At 40.3% G+C, this 21,118-nt stretch overlaps 1 protein-coding gene across 3 annotated transcripts in view; it reads left to right on the top strand.

The window, feature by feature from the left end:
- The window catches only part of LOC149162866 (putative cinnamyl alcohol dehydrogenase 1), a 410,094-nt gene that overhangs the window by 310,947 nt on the left and 78,029 nt on the right, over positions 1 to 21,118 (top strand). The window lies entirely within an intron of this gene.

Below are 21,118 nucleotides of genomic sequence, written 5' to 3'. Positions count from 1 at the left end.
AACAAGTTAAAAGAAGATCTACATAAAATATAATTATCAAAAATTAAGAAATATTGTGCTAACCCTAATTGCACTAGAAAGTCAACACCTCTTGGTCTTGGCCATCTCTTTCTTGAAGGTCGCCAACTATTGTGGATTTGTAGGTTCTGCCATTACATTATTGACAAATTCCTTCAATTCGTGCTCATCCAATAGGAATTGCAACCTGGCTTTCCAAACGCCAAAATTAGAGGCTTCGTCAAGTCTGTCCTGATCTCTGAGTCTTGTTGTGGCCATCTCTGCGAAACTCAAATAAACTGGAGAACTATACTTTGGAAATTTCCTTCTCCTTTCGGCAACCTACCTTGGCCCTCCTCTTGCAGTCGCACTTCTTGGTGGAAATGCATAGATTTGCTCCTGCACTTGCCTCTGGTGTCCTTCCTGGAATTTGCATGCCTACTTTTCCTCCAACGGGAAACTCGATCTACCTTCTGGATGTGGCACATGCACGACTGACCCTAAAATTCGTATTGGTTGGACTGGCAAGCATGCTACGACCTTCTATTGCTGGAAATATGACCTCCTTTCTTGTAATTGGAAAACCAGAAACCCACTACCTGTTTCTGGAAATTCCCTCTTCAGTGTGCTTTTCTCTTCCTCCCTACATTGATCTGCAACTGCAAAACCCCTGCTGCAAAATTTCTATGCTAGATCTACTCTGTGAACTCACTGATCTACTCACCATAAACCCTCTCCGATAATCCTACTGCCTGCCACTACAAATCTGAGGCAAAATCAAACTTCTCCTTCACCTTGAACTGGAAATCGATTTGTTGCCTCTCTGCTACTCGCACTGTCTAGCTAATTTGTGCAGATCTGGAAGTATTATGCTTAGATCTCCCTCTGAAACTGCACAATCTCGCTTCCTTCGCTTCTGAGCCTCTGATCTGATCTTCAATGCTCTGATACCATGTGAAAAATCCTGGGAAGTGTAGAACGAGAAATTATTCTCCTAACTTTAGCAGTCTATTTTTCTTCTGTAATTATTATTATGGCAAATAACAAATAATTCACACTACAATTCTTCACAAATAAAACATTGTGGAAATATAAAATACGGAACCGAGAAATAGATGCACACGTAATAAAAATGAAACTGTTGTTTTTGGACAATTGTCCCCCGAAAAATCCCGAATGGAAAACTGGTGCAATAGATGAGGGTTTTATTGTTATGCAACAATTTGAGAGAATAATTACAACCGGTTGCCAAACTAGCAAACCTCCGACAATACACTGGAAAAATATACTGGAGACACCCTTGTCTCCACTGCAACTTATCCGACCTCTCTCTGGGCAACTCACACCTGTATCTGGTATTCACACTCCCTCCAGAAATGTGCATTGCTTCTCAGAATAATTTTGCATAGCCCCAAAATTGCCTCCAATTGGGACATTTGGCCTCCCTCTGCCTTTGGAATGAATTCGCTATGCCTTCCGGACACTGATTCAGCCTCTGGAACTTGAAACGAACCTCTTCCGTCTACTCAAGTTGGGGTTTCTGGTTAACTTGCACTGCACAAATCAGCCTCTTTTGCAGACAATTCAAGCTCCTCTTTTCTTGCCTCCTAGTCACTGGAAAACTAAGGAAAATTTTCCTCCAGATCTGTACTCCCAAATCTCTGCTACTCTCTCTCTCTCCGATGCTCTTCTCTGGCTCGAACTGTGCCCTCACTGAATACTACGAACCAGAGAATTTGAACTTCCTTGCTCACAAACTGCATACTATGTCTTCGCCAAGCCCCTTCGATTTGCTATTGTAATATCCCGCTAGAGCATCAACAACCAAGATCTAATCATGATCGATGGCTCAAATCATCTTAGACTCTATCAAATCTTTTTTCTGGAAGTCCCTAGAGAAAAGACAATTTCCTCAATTAATACTCATTAATTAATCAATTTTCCTAAGTTGGAGTTAGGAACTTTTAATTATTGATCAATTAATTTAATTAAGGGGTTTCTAATGTTGAGAAATCTAGTGCATCTAGATTAGGGCGATTTCTCTTGATTTGATAATTGCTTGCGATTTTATTTTACTTAACTTGATATACTTGTAGTTAACTTCTTCTTATCTTGATTATTATAGTGTTCTTTTATCATCGAACAACTACCAAACAATGAAGATCAATGAGACAAGAGGACACGAAATGTAGGATGCTAGCCAGGGCCAAAACCTCTCCTCTTGAGAGGAAAACCCACAAGAATTCTTCTCTTCTTATAGAATCTTCAAATGACGAATTCCAAGACCTATGACCCTTGACAAACACTGCTCCAAGACCAAGTCAAACCTCTTCTTGGTGAACTTCTCTTCCACAAAGTGAACTCAAGTCAAACTTGCTTCACAACTGCTCCAACTTCTCCTTGACCACAAATTCGAACCTGCAATTCTTGACTCTAATTCTTGGCCTTTCTATAGAAAACCTAGTTTGCACGTTTGAGTGGAATATGTTAGATTAAGTCTCTTTCTTCCTTTGCTTAGGGAGTTGCTTCTTTATTGATAACTCAACCTTCAAATCAAATTGTTTTGAGCCCAAAATTTGACTGCAATTTTCGGTCTTGCTTCAATGGTAGGATGCCCTAATTTCCTCGCATGTGTGAGAAGATTATGCCCTAAAAACAATCCTTCAATACTTAATCTTTCCTTCCTTTGTTTCCCTTCATTTCGTTGGCTATTAGGTTTCTCTCCTTGGTGATCGAAATTGCTTCTTATGTGTCATCGAATGTGTGTTGTACAAATGAGGTTGATGGCTTATATATAGGCTTTCCTTGGAGCCAAATTGTCATCATGAGGTCATATTTATCTTGGAGGGTCTTTATGACTCAAATTGACTTACATAAATTTCTTTTACATGATACAAAGGGCCCAATGGGATCTTTCATAGATGGCAATGACTCAATTGACCTCTTGACTCCGTGACAAACCCTAGAAGTGTTAAAATTGGCAAACAGGGCAAAACTTCATGTGGGTCATCTTATTCATGGCTGATAATATTTTTATTAGATTCGAGAGGTGTAGGATTGATATAAAGATCATCCGATTCCAATAAGTATTGATGGAGATATGAATTTATTTTGATTATGGAATTATTATCAAGCCGCCTACAACTCATGTAGGCTCAGAAGCCCAACAATCACATCTATTCAAACACCAACGTTGTGTATAAATATAGGAGGACTTTCCCTCATTTGGACTCACTCATCTCATCACATCTCTCTCTCTCTCTACTGCGCAGAAAGGAGTCTCTTCTCTATTGCGCAGAAATGGGTCTCTCTCTCACACATGTGAAGCCGGAAGCTGCTGAAATTGAAGCTGCAACTGCAGAAGTAAAGTTTGACCTGCGTGGACTAGAAAATCTCCTCATCTTAACTGCGTTGTAGGTTCATCTGAACCTCCTCTGAAAGCCGCAACTTTTGGTGGTGGAATCAAGTCAATCCGACGGACGGTTTGCAAGATATCGACTGCCCTAGTTTGAAGGAAGATGCCAAAACAGAAGCTGCAACTGCAGAAGTAAAGATTGACCTGCGTGGACTAGAAGATCTCCTCATCTGAATTGCGATGTAGGTTCATCTGAACCTCCTCTGAAAGCCGCAACTTTTGGTGGTGGAATCAAGTCAATCCGATGGACGATTTGCAAGATATCAACTGCCCTAGTTTGAAGCCGGAAGCTGCCGAAACTAAAGCTGCAACTGCAGAAGTAAAGATTGACTTGTGTGGACTAGAATATCTCCTCATTTAAACTGCACTGTAGGTTCATCTGAACCTCCTCCAGAAGCCGCAACTTTTGGTGGTGGAATCAAGCTGATCCGACGGTCGGTTTGTGAGATATCGTCTGCCCTAGTTTGATGATGAAGGTGCTAATGCTGATGCTGCTGATCTAGGGTTTGCTACTGTTGATATAAATAAGATTTATTGTACTGTTTCTCTCTGCTGAATTATTGAAGATAAAAGAAGATTTGATCAAAGGGTTTCCCCACACATTGTGGGGTTTGTCCCTAGCTAGTCACCACATCTTGTGTCTCTTGTCTTGGCTTGTTTTTTGTCGATCATTTAATGTTCTATCTGCACTTTACTTTATGTATATGTGATTGCTAATCTGTGGAATATAATAAGAAAAAGAAGTAAATTGTTATAAGCATAGAACATACCATAATTTAACAAGAAGCCCTCAATGGGTGTTTGACCTACAAATAAATTGACCTTGAGCATGAAACCCATGCTACAAAAATAATAATAATAAATTTTCTTTCTTTTTACAATATACAAAAATCAAAAGTACATTTCATATTTATGAAGATTGAACCTAGTTACATACTTCAACACTCCCTCTTAACTAGGGAGGTATTCATAATACATACAAGGTACTTGGACATTCTCATACTGAAGAATTATCATAAGAAGAGTCGAACTGGTAAGCCATCTCAGAAGCTATTTATCCAGCTTATATTAGTACATCTCGTCATATAAACCAACATTGTCACATAGCAAGGCATTGAATAACAACTCTATCTCTCCACAAGATTAGAGCACAATGCTGGGGAGACAAATGATTTATAGGCACCTTCACCATTGTCTCTCAAGGCACATACGCCATCCGAATGTTCACAAGGTATGTCCTTATACGACCATTCCTGTCTTGGATTAGCACATCCTCAAGGAATTTCCTCTTCGACTACTCTTACCTATTGGATGCCCTACCTCATCCTCAAAGAGTATCGGTATTAGTCTCAGATGCTTATCCAATCCTCCATTCTTTCTTCATAAAGAAGACAAGAATGACATGTCTATCTCTCCCTTTCAACTAGGGAGGACCTATTCATTCCTATAGAAGGAATATACCCAAGCTCCCTCTTAAGTAGGGACTTGTTACCAACAACAACTATTTGCTCTTCGGTGGAGATCATGGTACGATCAACTGCTTGTAGGGCTCCTCCTTTCATCATCATGGCATAGATGAAATTCAACTTCTTCATCATGAAGCCATTTTCTTCTAGAAATTTTTCCTAGGGCATCGACCATCTTCTCCATCACTTCCCTTCAATGAAATTTAGTGTTGAACCAATAGTCATGTCATCCTTCTCTTCATCGGAAAGTGATCTTCTAGTCCACATCTGGCTATTCTTCATACAACTACCTCTTCCATGTCATGTTTCTTTTAGGATCTTCTCTCCAATCTTAGTTATAGATGAACTTCTACAACCCTCTTTCAGTAGCCTTGTTACAACCCAACCAAATGCTTTCTAAAATATGAACATCAAATAAACATTACCTTTTCATGATGGCCCTTTGTCATGACATCTACTTCTTGCAACATCAACATCCATTCACATACTGTATGAATCCATCTCCAAGACATACATTACCAAGGTTCTTCTTCTTGAACATACATATCAGGGTCTTCATACATTCCCCATGGAAATATCATAGCTAATCCTTCTAGTTATCAGATGTTGATCACTTATCTTATCTATAGATACATCTTTCACGAACTCTTCTTTCACCTTTCTTCACATATTGCTTCCTCAAGATCTTCTATACATAGTTCCTTTATTATAGGAACCATAGTTGCCAACCACCTCATATTCTTCATGAGGTCATATTATGTTGATTTCATCTTGTCAATATGTAGAAGAGTTCAAGGCACATTATCTACATTCCTGTATGCATCATTCTAATGGAAGAGTTTCTTCTTCTTTCATCATGCTCATGAGATAGAGTATTTTAACCTTTATATTTGCAACCATATGATGACATGACTTTATCTATCTATAATCAAATATATACATACCTCTTACTTCAGGTGGTCATCTAGACTTTCTTCTAGCAGCTTCCTTCATTTGAAGATGAAAATACTTCAACCAACTTGACATGCTACGCATCGTTGTCATCATACCATTATCCTTCTAAATTGTGGATCCCACACAAGGTGGAATGTAGACTATCTACGAGACGCTTCTTCCAAGTAGAGGTGAATCTTTTAACAAATATTCCAATGGATAATCTTGTTGATCCTCATTCTGCAATGCTTCTTTCTAATGATGATGATGCATGACAACCTCTTATCTTCCTATTTTGCTAGATGACTTTCTCCAACCATATAAACTGCTTACTTGGTTGTTCTTCTATGCTTCCAATGAAGATGCCATGAGCTACTTCCTTTCTATCATGTACTATGATTGCGTCAACTATATAAACTTTTACTCTGGCTATCCTTCCATTCCTCTATGATGATGTCATCTCAATCTTCGCTATAATGCATCCTATCATACGTGTGGTGCTTTCTATCATAACTGTTATCTTCTATAAACTGAAAGGAACTAAGTATATGATGATATCTCAGTCATAGTAGAGGTCTTTTACTTCCTCCTTTCTTGACTTCTTCTTTTCAGGTTCTCCTACTTCTTTGGTGACATGGGCTTCATTCCTTTCCTTTCTCTTTTTGTTGTTCTTCTTGAGTTTAGGACATTTCCTTTTGAAATGCCCATATTCATTACACTCGTAGCATTGCATTTTAGACATATCAATTTTCTTTTGAAGCTTATTTCGAGGCTCAAACTTTCCAAATTTCCCTTTCTTCCTTGCCATAGCTGCATATGCTTGAGTTTGTTCATTTGCTCCAACTTCATTCTTCGCATTTAATCTAGTTTCTTCAATCTTGCATAATGACCTCAGATCGCTGAATGGAGTGGTTTCCTTCTTCCCATGGATGCTTGATACAAAGTTCCCCCATTCATCTGGTAATGCATTGAGTACTAAGGTGGTCATCTCTGGATCAGACATTGTTTCTCCAAGTTCTTGTAGTTGGTCTTTAATTTGAGATACCTATATGAAATATGGAGCTACCCCTTCTTCCCTTTAGACTTTCATCTTGTATAGTTTGGTTCTTAAAGATGATTTCTCTTGCAGTGCTTACAGAAAATAACTCCACCAATTTATCATAAATCTCTTTAGATGTCTTCAAATTTGCTACATAAGGGATGGGATAATCCTTAATTGACTCTATGAGGATTCTTTGAGCCCTTATTTTTCCTTTCATATACTTTGTTAGTGCTTGAGATTACTCTTGAGAAGGTTTGGTGATTGATCCCGTGACATATTCACTAACTTCATTTTCTAAGAGGATCAAATCTATTCTCTTCTTCCATGCAAGGTAATTCGATGTCCCAACAATTTTGTTGTTCTCCTTACAGAAAGAAGTCATTGTAGATTGTGTTAAATTTTGCAATTAATTAACTTGGATCTTCAACCTTTAAGTGCAGACAATAACCAATAACCATATAGAAGGCAGTCAAAGAACAGTAAGGCAACAGATTTGGTCCAAGACCAAGGAAAAACCTCACTATGGGGGAAAGGCCTTTAAGAATATTCTTCTACTAGATCTTCATCAAATGTTCAACAGGGATACGTAAGCAAGGTACACAACCCTTTTCTCAATAACAATAACATTACCCCTTTTTAAACTAGGACAAATCTTGTGAAGTGTGAAATCTGATACAAGGGAGATCTGCCACCAATGATAATACAAGATAGAGATCTTGCCTATAATACGAAATCCGTGAAACAATAACACGAGAAAGAAATCTCCAGAAATGCGAGAGAGAAATCTCCACTAGATCTGCTAATGATGAAATGAAATAACAGGCTTCCAATAAATCTGTTGTGAGAGATAAAATAATGATGCAAGAACTTTATCACCATTCTAAAAGATATCACCAGTGATGATAAGAGATTTGTCATTGGTAATAGCTTCCACAAGTTTTATGGTCTTCTTCATAATGTCTTCCAGCTATATCTAAAATAAGAGGTTGATTGTCTCACCATACCACAGAGATAGATCTCAGAGCTTCTTCCCTTCCGAGGCTCAAACTTGAGATAGAATACAGATTTGTGAAGACATAAGCTTGGACCAAATCACAATTCTAAAATGGCATCCCGAGGTAGCTCGAATCTAGATCTGTGTGAGGAAGATCTGAAATGTATTAGATCTAGGTATGTGGAGTCAGATCTGAAGTAAATCTTGACCTAGTTACAGGCCTGAAGCAGTTATAATCTTTGACCAATCAATGAGCTCAGATCACAAAATAATGAACAACCAAATCATAGTCTTCAATAAAAGATAGAAGAGAAATTTCTTCACTTGACCTGACACTTAAACATCTCTTTGTATACCTTCGCGTAGGATAGCAAATGAGCAATGTGTGCATGATCAAATTACATATCAAGGAAAGTGGGTTAACCTCTTTATATAGCCATCATGTGATCTTAATGAGAGCGTTTCAAGGCAAACTAACTAGTCATCACGTAAGTTTCTAGGCAAGTCGAATTTACCATCTAGAAGAGTCAGTGTAGCACTTGCGGAGCCACTTGAAAACAATTTGCTTCATAAAGTGTTTTCTATTTATTTATTTTCTAAGGAAATTTCTCCCTTAGTTGCACAAAATTCAACACTCCCTCTCAAATAGGGAGGAATTTCCATCAATAGTGTCAAAACTGTTGTACTTGTCAAATCATCTTGACTCATGCTGAACATTCTCGAATCTAAAAAAGAATACTCATGGCAGGGGAGCCTCAACTACCACCCTGAATCGAAGCTTAGCCAAATAAAGACTAAGAAACCATTACCGGGGAGTCTCAAGCTCCACCCCGGCTTAAATATCATCGGGGAGCTAGATGCTTCCACCCGACATCCGGGAGCCACATGCTACAACCTAGAACAAATACCATCGGGGAGACTCATGCTACTACCCAGAATGAATACCGCTCAGTCATGAAGACTAAGAAATTGTTGCTTAGCCAATGAGGCTAAGAATCCATAATAACTCAAGAACACCAACATCTTCGAACTTGAGCGAGATACTACTTACCTTGACTGGTAAGGATCATAATCCGATCTCAAGTAGCCAACACCCATTACTAGATGGGTGGGAAACAAGATGCATGACTGGGGCATACTCCTGATTGGAGGTCCCTCATCCCTAGGAGCTCACTAGCTCAATTCCTCATCCCTAGGAGATCAACTAGGGGGGAAGAGGACACATCTAAATGTCCTTGATCAACCAAGTCTCGAACCCGAACGGGGTACATCCCTTAATCCAAGCATATCTCTGAAGACTATAAATTTATTCTTCGATAGTGATTTGGTAAGTATATCAACAATCTGCTCATTATTATGAATATGGTGGAGTCTCACTGCTCCTCTTTGTACCATGCCTCGAATGAAACGATATCTAATTTCAATGTGCTTGGATCTATCATGAAATACGGGATTCTCAGACAAACGGATCCCACTCATATTATCACAAAATATCACTATAGTATCCAAGACTTCCTCAAATAACTCTCCAAAGAGTTTTCTTAACCAGACAACTTCACAACTAGCTAAGCTAGCAGCAATATACTCAACTTCAACAGAACTAAGAGCAACTGATTTTTGTTTCCTGCTCATTCAAGAGATCATGGCAGATCCCATACTGAAACAACAACTTGAAGTGCTTTTTCTGTCAATAATGTTGCCTTCCCATTCATCATCCATATAACCATGGAACTTTACATTGCCAATAGTATATCGAACACCAAAGTTAATTGTCCCATGTAGATATCTAAGTGTGAAAATTTGGAAGACACAAATTTCTACTGCAACAACTAATTAAGTTTCTTCTATTTGTCAAATAACTGAACACATTATTTACTGTGTTCTACGGTAAATATCGAAACCAATACACTGCAACCTCCACTAGTTAAATTAATATGCGGAAACAAGAATTTGAGCAAGAATGAAATAACACACATAAGTGACACCGTTATTTTTGGACCAATGTCTTGGAAAAACCCAATGTGGGAAAACTGGTGCAATAGCTGAGGGTTTGTATTATTAAGCAGTAATTTCTGAATACAATCTTTGGATGCCTTGCTGGCTATCCAATATAGAGAATCTGTTTGACAGAGAGATGAGTGAGATATACCTCACACTATCACTGACGATCCAATATTGATCCAACCACTGAATGGCTAGCCCCTAACTGCCTTTGCCCAGTTTCTGCGCAATCACTGCACTGCTTTGCATCACAGCTTCTGAGGACTGTGTCACTCTTTTGGCTGATCGATTTGCCTCTGGAACTTCGACTTTTTTCCCTCTCGGTCTCACACCCCGACTTTTGGTTCTGGAACTCGATTCTCCAACAAATTTCGGATCTCCTCCTAGGCTCTGTGCTGCCTCTGCATGGCCCTACGCTGCCCAATGTGGCTTTGCGCTGCCTCTTCTGGATCTCTCTTTGCCTTCTCTGCGATGTATCCCTAGATCAGGAACCCTTCCTCCAGAAACAAGGAACCCTTCCTCCAGAAACTATCCCTGCCCCTCGCTGCAAGAAATCACTTCGATCTCTCTCCGACAACTATTGCGCTACTTTCTTGAGAAATTCGATCTCTAATCTCCCACTCAATGTGTTTTCCAAATGCCTATCAAGCCTCCTCTTATAATTTTCTCGTTGAGAACCAACGACCCATATTAGATTCTAACCAATGGCTTAGATCATTTTGGCTTGATCCATGTCTTCTTCTAGAAGTTTCACCCCGAGTTTGATGAATACCCTTTAATTATTTTAATTCCCTAAGTTTAGACTTAGGCCTCTATTGAAAATAATTAATTATTTTAATAAAACTGTCTCTAGGTGGAATTTCACAAAACGATTTCTGGGTACTCTGTAATACATGTGTCCAAGCCTCCCTGCAAATTTTGAGGCTTAGAGTACATCCGATGCTACCAGAAATCAACACTCCCTCTTAGCGAGGAATGTGTTCTAGTAATGCAACTTGTTGAAGCATCACTCAGACTCTGTAGCATCTCCCTCTGCGTTGTTGATGTCTGATGTCACCCCCCATCAACTACTGCGCAAATGCTGCATCTATATTGTTGCTGGCCCTGCCAACATTACATCTATAATGGAATCCTCACAAATTCTGCATCTGTGCTACTGGTAGCCTTGCCACTGCCAAAACTGCATCTGCACTGCATCCTTCTCGAACTGTTGTTGCTACTACATCAGCAATGGAAAAGCATCCAAAATTACTGAACAAGTGTTTAGTATGATGCATTTATTGTTGGATTTCTGACTGTTGCTAGCCTCTGCATTGACCCTCTGAAGCCTCTGCGTTGTTGCTGACTCTGCATTGTACCAACTACACTACTGCCAACTCTGCTTTGCGCTGCTTAGTCTCTGGCGCTCCTGGCCACTGCAACTGTCAATCCGACACTCCTCTGCATCAACTAACACGGGTCCATCCTGCTACTCTTAGTCTCTGGCGCTCCTAGCCACTGCAACTGTCAATTCGACATTCCTCTGCATCAACTGACACAGGTCCATCCTGCTAATTCTGGTATGGGCTTACGTGGCAAGGTATTGATCCAAGAGGTGGACTCCTCAAGGATCTTTCCCTTTTGTAATTCTTTCGAACTATAGTACTAGATCAGCCCACCTCTCCCCTGGAGGTATTTGGGCAACCATGGCAAACTCGATCTTTGCGGTAGCAGCTTGTGGATCATGTTTCTCGTCCTTGTCCTTCTTCTTGAGAGGACACTGTGTAGCATAGTGACCACATTCACCACACCGGAAACATTTGATCTTTGAAACATCTTTCTTCTTCTTCTGTTGCTCCTTTCGTTGCTCGTGCTGCCCCTTAGATGCAAGGGTTGCATTCTCTTCCTCCTCCTTGGGCTTCGTCCCACTGTTGTTGCTACCATCAAGTTTGCACTTGACTAAGTCTCACCTCATCTCTTCCTGCTGAAGAGCGGCCACATCTGGCAATTTCTCTCTACCTAGGATACTCTGGACAAACACTTGCCATTATTCTGAAATTGAATTCAGGGCCAACCTTACCATCTCTGTAGGTTGAGGTGTTGATCCTACAACTGCCAATTGATCTCAGACTTCCTGAAGCTTTGATAGGAATGGATCAATGTGTTTCCCTTTCTCCATCCTACCTGATCTTAGCTTCTCGTCCAAGCACATCTTCCATTTGGAAGATCCTTGATATAGTGTAGCCAAGGCATCCCACATCTCTTTGGTTGTCCCTTTGCCAGCAATGTGACGTACAACGTGATCCCTCACTCCATCGAGGATCAACCGCTTGGTCTTTGCCATCTCAACTTTGTACTTTTTGAATGGATCTGCCTCGTCGGGTACAACTACCACACTGTCGACATACATCTTGAGATCATGCTCATTCAAAAGGCATGAGATCCTAGCCTTCCAGATCACATAATTGGATGCTCCATCCAACTGATGTTGATCTCTCAGCCATTTACTGCCATCTTTGCCAACCTAAGTCACCTGATACAGGGATTCGGGATTCATAGGATTCGGGATTCGTGGTGTCGGATTCGGACACGTTGACCCCCCGGAACAGGACACGTAGGATTCGCTATATATTATTTTATTAAATATATATATACATATATATATATATTAAAAATTAGATATTTCTTACACAAATTTTAATTAATGATACAAATTTAAATACAAAGCACAGACGGTTACTTAGGCACTGTCTTTCTACATATACCCATCATAAGAATTCAATGTATCATGTATCATAAATCATGCCTTTCCAAAACTTATTATATGCCATCTCATGCACTTATGAATGTGGATAACCATATGAACCTTACGGCCTTCACAAAGAGTTTATTCAACACATGCCATAAAAGAAACTTCGATGCATGTATGGACTCCAACCTTTTCAATGCAACATAAAACTTCAACTCTTTTTGTTCTAACACAACGCCATACGTATGACAAGAACGACCAACGTACCAGATAAAAGCATTCAACAAGTAGCATAAGATGTCATACCAAATTCAACGCTCCATTACATAGACAATTACACCATTAAACCTTCAATTCATTGCAGCGTTCAACAAGAGTCAAGGGTACACAGTGAACACATACTTTAATGCACAGACCGCTTTCAAATTCATCACACGAATATCAACTTGCCAAACGAGTCCTGGAAAAAAGGACACGATGTCAAAAATCGTGACACGATTCTGAATTTCGTGACACGTTGGGGGATTTGACATGTCAAAATCGGATTTGACGTGTCATGGTTTTTGGACACGATTTTGCAGCGAATCGTGTCTGACATGACGGATTCGGATTCGTGGACCCTCTAGAACGAATCCAGTTACTTAGCTGCCAACCAAAATGTCACGTTATCTCATCTCTCCTCTGCGCAGTTGCTAGGATGGCCTACGCATTCCCTGCTAGAGTTAGTAGATCTGCTCCTTGCTACTGTTGCTCAGCAGTGAGAAATCCAATTCTCTAGCTAGGAATTCTCTAAGGAACAAATTCCCTCAAAAGGTGTCTCCTTCCTTCTTCTGACTTTTTTTTGCCCCAGCAACTGTTGCAGAAACCTGCGCCTCACTTGAAGACTGCTCAACGCTGGATTTGCTGCTGCATTGCTCCCTCTACCATTGACTAATCTTGAATTGGAAATCTTACCTCTCTGTCAACTCACTCAGAGAGGATTTCCTTGAGAATCTTTCCCTCCTGGCTTGGATTGCGCAATCCTTCTGGGGATTTGATCTACTGTCTACGCAGCCGCGCAATCCTTCTGGGGATTTGATCTATTGTCTACGCAGCCCTTCGATATCCCTCCTCCTCTTCAATGTGTTGAAATTTGGTACCGGAGGACAGGTGGTTCCCTTAGGCTTTGATCTTTGGCCTAGGGAAAAGTGTCCAAAAGAATTTAATTTTTCTCCTAAAGTGACTTTATAATTTTATAAAGTTAAATTTAATTTAAAAGTGACTTTAAGTGATAAAGTTATTAAGTCTAATTTTAAAGTGACTTTTATAAAGTCAATGAAAAATTAGAAAGGAAAAGTGACTTTGGAAATAAATGACTAAGTGGGTCTTTATTAAAGTGGGGTGAATTAAAAAATAGAAAGTGAGATTTAAATGAGCATTTAATCTCAACCATTGATCTAAATCTATTTCAACCATTGGATTTAGAGATCACCCAAAAGTCACTTGGATCACCCAAAAGTCACTTGGAGTTATATTAAAGGAGGAAAAGGAAGAAAAGGTCATTCATTCTTTCATGAGCAGATTGGGAGAAGGAGAGCAAGAGAGCAAGAGAGATTTCTGAGCAGGAAGGAGAAGGAGACATCAGCTTGGCACACATTCCAAAGCAGCAGTTGAGCAGATTTGTACAGCTGATTCAGCACATAGTGAAAGGCAGATTTTTGCACAAACATCGAGGAGCAGTTTGCTGATTTTTCTACACACAAAACGGAGGTCGTACAGCATTTATTGCTGTCCTGTTTGCTATAATTTCCAGATTGCTGTGAGGCACGAGAAAGGAGATAAGTTGTAAATTTGCTTGCTGATTTTTCGCTGAATAATTCTCACTGTAAAAAGGCAATTTTCAGAAATAAAGAAGAGCTCTCAAACTGGTTTTCCCCAAGAGTTGTAGGGGGTTTTTCCAGGGTCAAGTTGACCAAAAATATCAGTGTTTTAATGTGTTTTAATGGTTGTTTTTAATTGCTGATTTTTAATTCTGCAATTTCCAGCATTCTGAAAAATTTCCAGAATTTGTGTTTTCAGCAATATTTATTTTTTTCAGTCTGTTAAATGTATGGTTATGGGAATGGGCATTTAACTACATGGGAGAAATAAGGAGAAACTGAAAACCAGGGTGGGAAAACAGAAATTTTTACACAATGCTTGGCTCTTCTAGTCTACTCTCTTGCTTCACCTGTGCTCCGATACCATGTGAAAATCTGGAAGACCCAAATTTCTACTGCAACAACTGAATAAGTTTCTCTATTTGTCAAATAAGTGAACAAATTAATTACTGTGTTCTATGGTAAATATCGAAATCAATACACTGCAGCCTCCACTAATTAAATTAATATGCGGAAACAAGAATTTGAGCAAGAAAGAAATAACACACATGAGTGACACCGTTATTTTTGGACCAATGTCCCTGAAAAAACCCAATGTGGGAAAACTGGTGCAGTAGTTGAGGGTTTGTATTATCAAGCAATTATTTTTGAATACAATCTTTGGATGCCTTGCTGGCTATCCAATATAGAGGATCTGACTAACAGAGAGATGAGTGAGATATACCTCACACTATCACTAGTGATCAGATATTGATCAAGGACCTTAACCACGGTTAAGAACAAGGTTGCAAACAATGTACATGCGGTTGCAGTTCACATGACCACCAATTCTACGTGAATTAGTGTTAAAAGGTTAAAATTGGCTTTAAACGCTAAAACCTTTATTAAGCTCCTTTTTCTTAAAATATGAATTAAGCACGTGGGTTTTCTTGGAAAGATAGTAAATGGTTTCTCGCGCGAGCGAAAGGCTGGAAGCGGTATTCTACCAAAAGCACGCGATTAGCCTCAGCAAGCGACACGTAGCAGGGAAAAACTGCTTTTTTTGTGCGCCCTCGATTTGATATTGGTCGTGCAGAAATCTGCGTGAGATTGCACAATGTCCGTTGGATCGAGCAAGGTCACATCAACGGCAGAGATCGTCCAGGCTAGTTGGCCAACGGACAACCGTTGGATGGAAGAGATAGATCGATGGTTGAGAGTTAACCCGATCGCAAGCTCTATGGAGGATTATCCCTAACCGTTAGGATTATACTGCACATATGTGTGCCCAACAGTTACGGTAATGCTAACGGCTACCTCCGACAGTCAGCTTGACGGAGTGGCTAAAGTTTAGCGGATATGCTGAGTTTAACTGAAGATAAGTGCAGTCGCTAGGTTGGTGGAGTATCCCTAGAGGATAAAGCATAAAAGCACTCAAAGAGCAGTTTTGAAAAAGAAGGCAGAAAACAGAGAGAGTCCAGAGAAAACAGAGGCAGAGCCCGAGAGATAGAGAAACTCAGAGAGAGTGGAACAAGAGGCTCGCTAGGCTAATTAGAGCCTTTTGAAGTCGATGGGATAGTCCAGAGAAGCTGAAGAAGTCATCTTCATGGAGAATTTCATCCAGGAAGATTGATTTGGAGCTCAGAAGCCACCAGAGGTTGGAGGTAGTTGTAGGAGCTACCAGTACTCATTCTCAGTGATCCAATAGTCAATTCTGACTATAAAGGACCTTCTGAATGTAAAGGACCTTCTGAATCCATTGCAGGGATTTGCAGAAGCATTTGGGGACTTCTAAGGGCCAAGAAGCTACAGGGAAGTTTCAGGCAGCAAATGATCAAATGATCAGTCTATTGTAGGTGTCTGATATGTGCTAGAGACAGAAGAAGAAGTTCTAGAGATAGTTGAAGAATTCTGAGGGAGTTAGTGCCATCAAGAAGCTCAAGACAACTCAAAGCACTGATTGAAGGAATCAAGTCCAAGGAAGCTTAGATCTGTTTGCAGAGTGAGGACAACCAGGGATATAGATGGTATTCTAAGCCCATTGGTTCAGTTCAGTAACCTTTGGAGTTAAGTGTGGAACTTGTAAAAGAAGCTTTACCATAATCCCAAAGAGCCAAGTCAAGTTGACAAGAGCTCAAGGAGACGTAGCCCATGATATTAGGGTGAACTCCTAGATTAAATTTGTTGTTATGTGTGGTTGTCTATTTGCTGCATTTACTGTTATATGTGTTTAATATCAGCATGAACAAATAAGCACTTAAACAGTTAAAACAAAGACATACACCTGTTTCAAGTACTTAATTCCGCAATTGTCAACATAAGCTAGATCATATATTTGTTAAGCTTTGGAGTGGGAGGTTCTTGTAAGCATGACAAGTTGTTAAACCCCCATTTCAGATCAACTGGCGATCCAATATTGATCCAACCATTGAATGGCTAGCCCCTAGCCGCCTTTGTGCAGTTTCTGCGCAATCATTACGTTGCTTTGTGTCATAGCTTCTAGGGATTGCGTCACTCCTTTGGATGATCAATTTGCTTCTAGAACTTCGACTTTCTGCCCTCTCAGTCTCACACCCCGACTTCTGGCTCTAGAACTCGATTCTCCAGCAAATTTCGGAGCCCCTCTCAAGCTATACGCTACCTCTGCGTGGCCCTACATTGCTCAACGTGGCTTTGCGCTGCCTCTTCTAGATCTCTCTCTGCCTTCTCTGTGATGTATCCCCAAATCAGGAACCCTTCCTCTGGAAATTATCCTTGCCCATCACTACAAGAAATCACTTCGATCTCTCTTTGGAAATTACTGCACTGCTCCCTTGAGAAATTCGATCTCTGATCTCTCACTCGATGTGTTTTCCAAATTCCCATCAAGCCTCCTCTTATAATCTTCTCGGTGTGAATCAACTACCCAGATTAGATTCTAGTCAATGGCTTGGATCATTTTGGCTTGATCCTCATCTTCTTCTAGAAGTTTCACCCCGAGTTTGATTAATACCCTTTAATTATTTTAATTCCCTAAGTTTAGACTTAGGCCTCTATTAAAAATAATTAATTATTTTAATAAAACTGTCTTTGGGTGGAATTTCCCAAAACAATTTCTGGGTATTCTGGAATACGTGTGTCGAAGCCTCGCTGCAAATTTTGAGGCTTAGAGCACATCTGATGCTACTAGAAATCAACAGTAAGCACATGTTTAGCATCAACCCAATGATTATGTAAAGGCTTGGTCATGAATTGACTCAAGGTGTTTACAACACAACAAATATCAAGATGAGTGTTCTCTAGGAACATCAATGCTCCAATCAATTGACGATACTTGGATGGATCAGATAAATCAAGTCCAACTTCAACACCACAAAGTTTCTTGAAGTTCATCTCCATGGGAGTGCTCATGGATTTTCACTCTACCATTCCAAATCTTTCCAATAGATTTACAACATACTTCCCTTGGGAGAGAATAATTTTGCTAGGTCTCTGCCAGATCTCCAGGCCCAAAAAGAAGGGCATCATCCCAAGGTATTTCATTCAAATTCAGAGGCAAGCTCCCTCTTACACTGAATCATCAGACCTTCATTACCTGTAAAAAACAGATCGTCAACATGTAATACCAAAATCAAAGGCATACCTTGTACAACTTTGAAGTAGAGATTTGGATCAACATTGCTCCTCGTGAATCCCAACTTTACTAAGTAGTTTTCAATGCGAGAATACCAAGCCCTGGGGGCTTGCTTTAAGCCATTGAGTTCTTTCTTCAATATGCATACATGGATTCTTTTGTCATGTACCTCAAAGCCTTGAGGTTGTTCAACATATACTTCCTCCTGAAGAGTACCATGAAGAAAAGTTGTCTTGACATCCATCTGATAGAGAGTCCACCCTTAACTCGCAGCTAAAGCAATAATAGAGTGAATAGTGGTATAGCGAGCAACAGGAGCAAAGATGTTGTCATAATCAATTCCCTCTTTTTGAGAGAATCCTTGAGCCCCCAATCTTGCTTTATATTTTTCAATACTACCATCCATGCCATGTTTTATTTTGAACAACCACTTTGAAGTCACAACTAATTTTCTTTGAGGTCTATGAACAACTTCCCATACATCATTTTGCATAATGGATTCATATTCTTCTGTCATGGCATCCTTCCATACTTGGTGCTTTACTGCTTCTTCAAATGATTGAGGTTCACTTGTATGATAAAACTCATAACAACAACATAGTTTTGATATTGACTAGGTTTCTTGCTTTCTCTAAAATTGCCTCTTGGAGAAGTATGTTTTTCAGCATCCTGTAGAGTATCATGAATCCATAGAGGCCTTTTCCTATATGGAGGAGGATCTAATGGATCCATAGGCTCAACAGGTTCATCTAGGTCCTCATAATCAGGTTCATGAGTAGAGGGATCCACATCATCATTTGTTTCTTTAGAAGAGATAGAACGAGGACTAATTCTTACTTTTTCAAGAGCTGCATCTTCATCAAATGTTACATCTCTACTGAAGACTATCGTTCTTTGACCAGGTATATAAATTCTAAATGCTTTAGAATCTTCACAATAGCCCACAAACAAACCTTTGGTAAATAAAAATAAACAAGACAGCCAAAGATCCTTAAATGACTAACATCAGGTTTCTTGCGTGTGAATACTTCTTCAGGAGTCTTGTCATATAATGCTCGATGAGGAGTCCTGTTCTGTACATATACGACAGTGTTGGCGGCTTCTCCCCATAGGAACCGTGGCACATTCTGATCATGTAGCATGGCACGAGCAACCTCCATGATAGTGTTGATTTGTGTAGCTTGGGAGGTACTCCAAGTGTTAAAATTGGCAACTAGGGCGAAACTCCGTGTGGGTCATCTTATTTATGGCAACTGATATTTTTCTTGGATCCCTCTCATCAAGAGGTGTAGGATTGATCTAAAGATCATCTGATTCCGATAAGTATTCATGGAGTTATGAATTTATTTGTGTTATAAGACAATTCGTCATGGTCAACCAACAACCAAATAACCCACACATGTGCTCAACGTTCTAGTATAAAAGGAGATGACTTGAGAGTCATTTCACACACATCTCTCTTGATTTCTCTCCACTTGTCTTGGGTTTTAGTGGAAGAGAGATCTAGGAGGAGGATGCCCTAGCCGCAATCCTAAAGGATGTTCTAGCCGCAGTCTGCCCTAACCAAGAGGACGCAGTCAAGTCGGGAAGAAGAGAAGCCCTAACGCTATCAAGAAGGATAGCCCTAACCTATACGTTGGTCTCTACGCAGTCTAGAAAGAGACCTATAGCCCTATACGTTGGTCCCTACTAAGATGCAGTCAAGGAGGATAATAGCATGCCCTAGCCGCAGCATAAGGAGGTTGGAACAATGTGGAATAGGAGGACTGTTTTGGGGTCCGAGTTGCCCTAAGGGAAGCTGAGTACGTGATGTGCTAGGCCAAACCCTTAAGGGCTAAACGTTGGTGGTTTAGGGCCTGTTTCAGGGTGAAGGAGGGCCGAGTTCCCTTGTTGGAAGAGCCGCAGTCATAGGACTGATTTGAGGGCACTCTGGAAGGGTGCAGATCCATGGAAGGGCAACTGCAACCCTACACAGTCTTACTGTAGGGTGCCGCTGTAATTACAAGCAGGCCAAAGTTGTTAAAGAGGGCTAGACTGCTCAGAACCACAACAAGAAGGGTCAGCCTCCTAACAAAGGGCAACTGCACTCCTTAACAACATAACTGGGCAGAATTATGATGCCCTAACCAGGCCTACGTGGCAGCATAGGAGTAGATCTCAAACAGTGAGCCAATACATACATGTATGGTATGTTGGCAGCTAGATAAATGGGACAACTAGGCATGGTGCAACAAACAGTGGGACAACAAGCAATCAGAGGAGTAGCAATGGATGGCTGACATGGCAACAAAGGCACAATTGGAACAGCTGCTATTGTGGCAGCAAGGCTACAATTGGGACAGCAGCTAAGACATGGTAGCAAAGGCACAATTGGGACTACAGCTATGACATCGCAGCTAAGACACAATTGGAACAACTGAAATGTCATGTGGCAACAAGGCTACAATGGGACAACAGCAAGCATGGTGCTGTAAGCACATGAGACATGCTGTATGACAACATGGTTCAACATACCACATGGGACAACAATGTGGCAACATGGTGCAGCAGTGGCACATGGGTGTAGCATGGTGCAGCACGGTGAGGTGCAACATGATGATGAGGAGCAACACAATGATAGGTGCAGCATGGTGATGGAGTCACCTAGGAAAATCAGTTGAAGCAACATGTCTTCAACTAAGTTTAGCTACCTCATGTATCATCTTCTTAGAGATGATCTATGCTCTTATGTAGATAAGTCAAAGTGTTGACTTCTGTTGTAAATATACATCTCTCTCTCTCTCTCTCTCTCTCTGTTGAACTATTGAAGAACATATAAGAAGAATTGATCAAGGGTTTCCCCACATTGGGGTTTTCCCCTGGCTAGCGCCACATCTTGTGTCCTCTTGTCTTGGCTTGTCTTCTGCTATTTATGTTTATGTTCTATTTGCAATTTACTTTAACACTGATATGATTGCTAATCTGGAAAAGATATTGAGCTAACTATGAAAATTAAAATAAATTGCTCTAAGCATAGAACATACCTAAATTAACATGGTATCAGAGGTGAGGTGAAGACAAAGCCCAAGCAAGAGTGAAAGAGCAATCACCG

Source organism: Pinus tabuliformis, chromosome 5_2 (assembly GCF_031772625.1).
Source record: "Pinus tabuliformis cultivar Carrire ecotype Pingquan chromosome 5_2, CPIR1, whole genome shotgun sequence".
Taxonomy (NCBI): domain Eukaryota; kingdom Viridiplantae; phylum Streptophyta; class Pinopsida; order Pinales; family Pinaceae; genus Pinus; species Pinus tabuliformis.
This window is presented reverse-complemented; position numbering and strand designations above follow the sequence as displayed.